A 6,340-nucleotide genomic window follows, 5' to 3' on the forward strand; every position below is an offset into this window, starting at 1 on the left:
CATACCATAACTTCCCCTTTTGTAATGAATTCTGTATTTTACTCTCCTCAAGGATAAATATTTTATTTTACTTAATTTTGCATTTTAGGTGATAAATAAAGTCTATATGAGTTGCGGAGCGAAAAGAGCAAAGACACGGGAAAAAGCCGAAGGAAACTCTAGTGGAAAGGAAGTGAAGAATGCGGTATGGAAGACTCAAGGATGAAAATGGACTTAACAAGGAAGAAATTGTTCTTAAAGAAGAAGTGGGCTCAATATTACCTAAGCCCAAACCCAAAATCCAAACCCAAACCTGCTTCTCTCCTTAGCCGTCAGATTGGATCCATTCCATCGTCCAACGGTCGCTTCATCAGAGTGCATCGAGCTTTGATGTTCCTGTGTAACACTAAAGCACCTAACTCCATCTTGGACCGTCAGTTTTGATGTATCTCACATCCAACGGTCGCTCCACACCCATCTCCATCGCTCCATTGGATCATTCCATCACCTTCTCATCGTACGTCCTTCATCATCGAGACATCAAATTTTGATACACCCGCTCAACACCCAATCGCCAAATACCTATCGGCTTCACCCAAACACTCCCTAACCCATTCTCCATCGGGTTCTTCTCCTCTTCTCCCCAAATTCCTCTCTTCCATCACCTGCAACTCCTTCACCACCATATCCTGCCACCACCAGACCCTGATGTTCACTGCCACCATCTCCATCAAATCATTCCAAACATCACCACCATCTCCCTAGCCTAGTTCTTTTACTCATCTCACAACCACTGAACCCTAGGTTTGGGGTAATAAAACAACTCGAGTTAGGGAACAATTAGAGCATCATAGGCGTCAATTGGAGCAGGGGGAGAGCAGAGAAGGCATGGGTTAAGCATGGGTTGTTGTTATTTCAGTTTTTTTGGTGAGTAATTTTATTAATTTTCAAAACCCTAATTTTCTCTGTTTTGGGGATTTTCAATTAGGGTTTGTAATAGGTATAAATTGAGACACTGTGTATGATGTTGAGCTAGTCGGGGATACCCAAGCTCATTTTGGAGTAAAATTCAGAAGCTTACTTTCAATTTTTTGTATGCCCTGTCACTTGCAAATTTCCATGTTTAACATCACTGTTAGTAATATGCTAGAGATGTTCTTCATGTTCTAAACATCCTAGCTAGGGTTTAGATGAAACCCTTAGCCTTAATGCTAGGATGTTAAGCAAATTGCTCTTACTCATGCCATGCTCACTGTTTAGGATAGTTTAAGCATGTGGATGACATATTACTTTCACCTAGAATGTCAAGCATCCTAGGTAGTTAGATGCATCCTATGTATGTTTCACTTGCATTCAATTTCATGTTAGTTAGCTCTGATTAGTTGTTCCTTGAGCAGACAACTAATACTTTGCCTTGATATAGTGATTGAAGTTAAACTGTCCATCTAAGAAGCTAGAGTAGTGCAATAGCTAACATGCTAGTATGGGTCGAGTGGTGAATTCTCAAGCCCTAGTTCCCCTCTATCAAATATTCAATCACTTCATTGCTGTTTCAAAAATCTCAACTTCAATGTTTGTTGTTCATGTTTAAGTTTCATTGTTAATCTTGCTTCAACTGTCAGTGTTGAATTAGTGTAGTTTTCTGTCAAAAATTCTGTTCTATTTAATGTTTGATGATTAGTTTCAGCTTAATGATTAGTTGACTTTAATGTTAGTGTGAATTATTTCTTCAAGTGAATGTCCTGTTAGTTGTTGTCCTGATTAGTTAGCTTCATGTTAGTTAGTGTCCTGTTTAGCTTTGTTGTCACTGTTTAGATTTAGGTTTTAGTAGAAAAGAACAAAAAAGTTACATTTGCATCCTCCAAGTCCCTGTGGACTTTCCCTTGCTTGCTCACTAGCTATTCTTGGCCTTGTGCACTTGCAAGTATTTAGAACATAGTTTTAGGGTATCATTCCCTTGCTATCAAATACTCTTAGCAAGATTATTTTGTTGTAGAAAATTCTGAAAATTGTAAATTGTATTCAAATATGAGATGGAATTGATTAAGGATTCATTCTCGACCACGGAGTATAAACCAAAGTGACATATAACTACGTTCTTCGCATTATCTCGTTACTAACAACCCTAGGATAATTAGTACGCTCAACTATCTCGTTATTATCTCGTAAGTTCACCGGATACAGAAGCGCTCGACTACCAGATTCTACTTGCCAAGTTTCCTAGAAGTACGCTCTCTAGGTGTGACTTAAACAAATGCTCTAAGTTTTGTGAGATAAGGTTGCTCCTAGTGATGAATTCAAAAGCTTGAATCACCTAGTAGTGTCACTTTCTACATACGAGTACTTAACAAAGTCCCATCATCAATACCCATATATCACTAATTGTGTTTATAATTTCTAAACAATTATGAGTCGAAGAAGTTCTAAACTAGCAATATAGGTATGAATTAATCATTCAATTTCGAACTCAAACAATTAAAACATAACTCATAAGCAATATTAGCACAGTAGAAATTAAACAATAACGAAAATAATTGCGAAAGAAGAAGCTATTTCATATCGATTGTAAGTTCATATTCCGGGCTTTGAAATCGCCCCTAATCAAAGATTGTTTTAGCTACTCATAATTAGCATTGTTCTCAAAAATACAAAGATTAAAATATGTTCAAAAGAAGGAGAAGTTTAGATTAAACCCAGGAAGCAAACCAGAGTTGCTGCTGTGTAGAACAGGTCTCTGTCAGCTCCAAGCTTTCTCAGCAATTCTGGGAACAGGTACAGGCGCAAAATGGTGATGATAAGGTAGCTCTCCTCTGTATTTTCCTTCACGCCTCCCTCCTTCTCCTGCAAGTTCGTATCAGATATACACTGCACACAAATCACATTCACAAACCCTACAGGCTTTCAAATCACAGCCATCCATCTCTGCCAAACCAATGGCAACAACACCGCTTGGTGGCTGTTTTCACGGACCCAAGCTCTATCTAATGCCGAAACTGATTGGTACCCAAATTTCATGTTCCTGTAAACTCATAAATCAGGTCCAAGCCAATGCCAAATGCGACCAATGAACCATGGCAGCAACGGCAACAAATCTCCTGTGTTGGCTGCACCACCTAGCCTCTGCCAGAACCAAGACTGAATTTTCCTTTTCCTGTCTACTTTCTTCACTATTTCTTCAATCCAAAACCAACTGAAACCCCACTGAAATCCTTGTATCTTCATCTCTTCCATCCATGAATCAAACACCGGCAGCAACTCAATTTCAGTCCCTTGTTTCCCATGACAAAATCAGTCCAACAACTACCAATTTCTTCTTGTTATGTTACTGCCTGCACTTCAGTTCAGCTGCAAGCCTTCAACCAACTCAATTCACCACCAGTTCCATTTCAGGCACCAAGAACCAATCACTGCATATCAGTACCTCCATCTCTATCACCTGCAACACTACCATACAGCCATATCATCTTCCTTATCTTTCCAGCTGCTAGAACTCAGCTCAATCTCTCCATTGCAAACACCAGAGCATGGAAAATAGCTACACGAACCATTGCAGCAGCAACCCTTGAAGACCGACTCAGCTAGAGCTTGGAATAGTGAAGAAAGGCTCATTCAGGCCTTTAGTCGAACACGTTGTGTTCACAATCCCGGTGGTGTAGGAGATGAAGATGTTGTGATGTTTTTAGCGCTTCCATGCTTGAATCTCCCTGCAAACTCCAATCTGAGACAAACCCAACATTTCCATTATTCTCATAAGTCAAAAACATTCACCATTCAGTCCTCTTTGAACAGCAACAGACCATTATCTTCTTCCCTGGTTCAACGAGTCATAAAATCCATCAACTTCTCATCATCTCGAAATAATCCTGTCTGCAATCTCCAGTTATAACCACTGCACAAACTCGACCTGCTGATTAACCCAAATTCTCAACAAAATCTGTGACTCTTAGCAGCAATTTCCTCCCTGTTCAACAGAATTTCATGGATGATTTCTTGAGTCTGTATCCACCACAAATTGGTGCCCGCTTCTTTCTTCTTCTCGGCTTCAGGTAGGGGTCTTGACCCATGGTGAATGCTGCCGGTTCCATGGCTAGGTCGACGGCTATAGCAACAGAAACCAGATCTCCTTCGTGCTTCTTAACTGGTGCTTCTTAATTTGGGTATAATGAAACCTAAGTTTCACGTCCTAGACATTTCTGCCTCCAGCACACATGTGCGGTACCTTGGTGGTGAAATCCACTATCTGTTTATGGCCTTTCTGCATTGAACATGCTACACATCAGTCATTAAGCCCATTATACAGACTTTAAAATGTTTGTCTTGTGAACTATCCATGCAACTCATGTAAACATAGTGCCTTGTTGATTCCCTTTGTCCGCAGCTTGGAGACTTGCCAGCTTATGATGGCAAGCATTTGTTGGCACGAGCTTTAACTTCTATGCTCCGTTCTGACGCTTTTTCTTCTTCGAATTCTTCCACCAACAACATCCGTCTCTTACTTCTCAGATCTACTTCATCTCTTCAATGTCTCTTCATCACTAAAGCTGACATACTTTTCAGACAATAATTTGCATCACTAAAGCTGACATGCTTTTCAGACAGAGATGAAGAAATAAAAGAAAATAATGAGAAATAGTTTCGCCTCCAACAACATTTGCACCTTTTTGCCTTTTAAGTGATGTTTCTTCTTCTTTTTTTTTTCTCCAAATGACTCCAAAGTACCTAAACACTCAAAAGCAAACATAAGATGCATAATTTACAAGAAAACTTACCGAAGAAAGCATAAACAATAGATAAATATCAAGGTGTTTTAGACACCTATCAAACGTACAAAACTTACTACCTTAAAATTTACTTAGAAACACTTATTCATATAATTTAAATAGAAAGGTGCTTTCTTCCAAGATGCGATAGGGATCGAAATGCAAAAACCCTTTGCCATACTTGGTTTCATATCCTCGGAGAGCCGCACACCACTACAACAGCCTTACATTCCTTAAATACATCTTCGAATCTAGTCTTCACAATTTGTTGTGTCCTCCTATGGATATTTCCGTCCAACGCCTCAAAAATTCTATATATGCGATTCCACCAAACATCAGATGTTTGATCCATGTTAAGGTACATATCTTGTCTATTGTCGTGGTCAACAAATTTAAAGCACGCTTTATCGTAATCGTGCTTCTTAACTGTAATCCACGATCTAACAATAGCGACATCTTCATCATTGTTGAAGGGAGGATCCATTTTTGGTGTTTGAAAGAGATGAATGAAGGAGAATAAAAAAGATGAGAGAATATCTTGAAAGGGAAAGGTGAGTGAGATAAAAACAATGAAAGGGACATGTTTCCTTTTATAGACATAGGTGAATGAGATTATAAAGACCCAACGACAAATTTTTTTTAAAAAAATTAGTCGTTGGGTCAATGTCAAAATTAGCAATTAATGACGTTAGGGATTTTAGTGAGTAATGTTCCACAACCTGAACATGTAGCCGAACTTCAAGTTCAGTTTCCTGGTAACTTTTACGACATATCCGAACCCTGCTGTACAACCATAGAAAACTTTAGTTCAGCAATCTGTTAAATTCTACCAGGTTGCCAAATAACGAGTTCGGATACCTCGCATATTTCCTTGTTTGCCGAGTTTGAGGTTCGGCAATCTCTCTAATCCTACTATGTAACCAAACTTATACCAGTGAACTCAAAAATATACTAAAATTAACCCAATAATTAATACCACACTTCAAAAAACATAGTATTTGATTCATAAGCATACTTAGTACCATTACAAGTGTCATTTAATTATCCTCAAGTACAATATGACCTTCATGTACAATTTCGTCCGACTTCTTCAAAAATTTCCACATCTCCATGTTATGCTCATACATAATACACCAACCCAACATTATATCGGGGTTAAATGCAGGCCAATAAGAGGTCCCGGAGGTCGGAGGCAATGGACAATCAGTTTCTAAACGGAGGCCTATAAAGTGGTTGTTGTTAACCAACGCAATCATACATCTCCTTCGTTTGAGTTGCTCGACACATACAATTGTTTTTGGGGTGAATGTGAAACTAGCATATTTTGAGAAATAATGAACCATACAATTTAATGCCTCGGCGGTTAAGTGTCCACATATCAGCATGCTCATCCAATAATCCGTTGTGATCGGATGCCCCCCATGAAGACGAATTTGATACCTAACAAATTTCTCGTTGATAATACCCTCCCCGCACAACATTGTCTTGTAAAAGAACGGATTCTCCTTTAGTTTCCACAATAACCTTTGCCTTACATGAGTGATTCCACACCCATTATATCGCTTAGCACCTTCGATGAAAGGCCCTAGTTGTTGTACGAC

This window comes from Papaver somniferum, chromosome 2, assembly GCF_003573695.1.
Source record: "Papaver somniferum cultivar HN1 chromosome 2, ASM357369v1, whole genome shotgun sequence".
Lineage (NCBI taxonomy): Eukaryota > Viridiplantae > Streptophyta > Magnoliopsida > Ranunculales > Papaveraceae > Papaver > Papaver somniferum.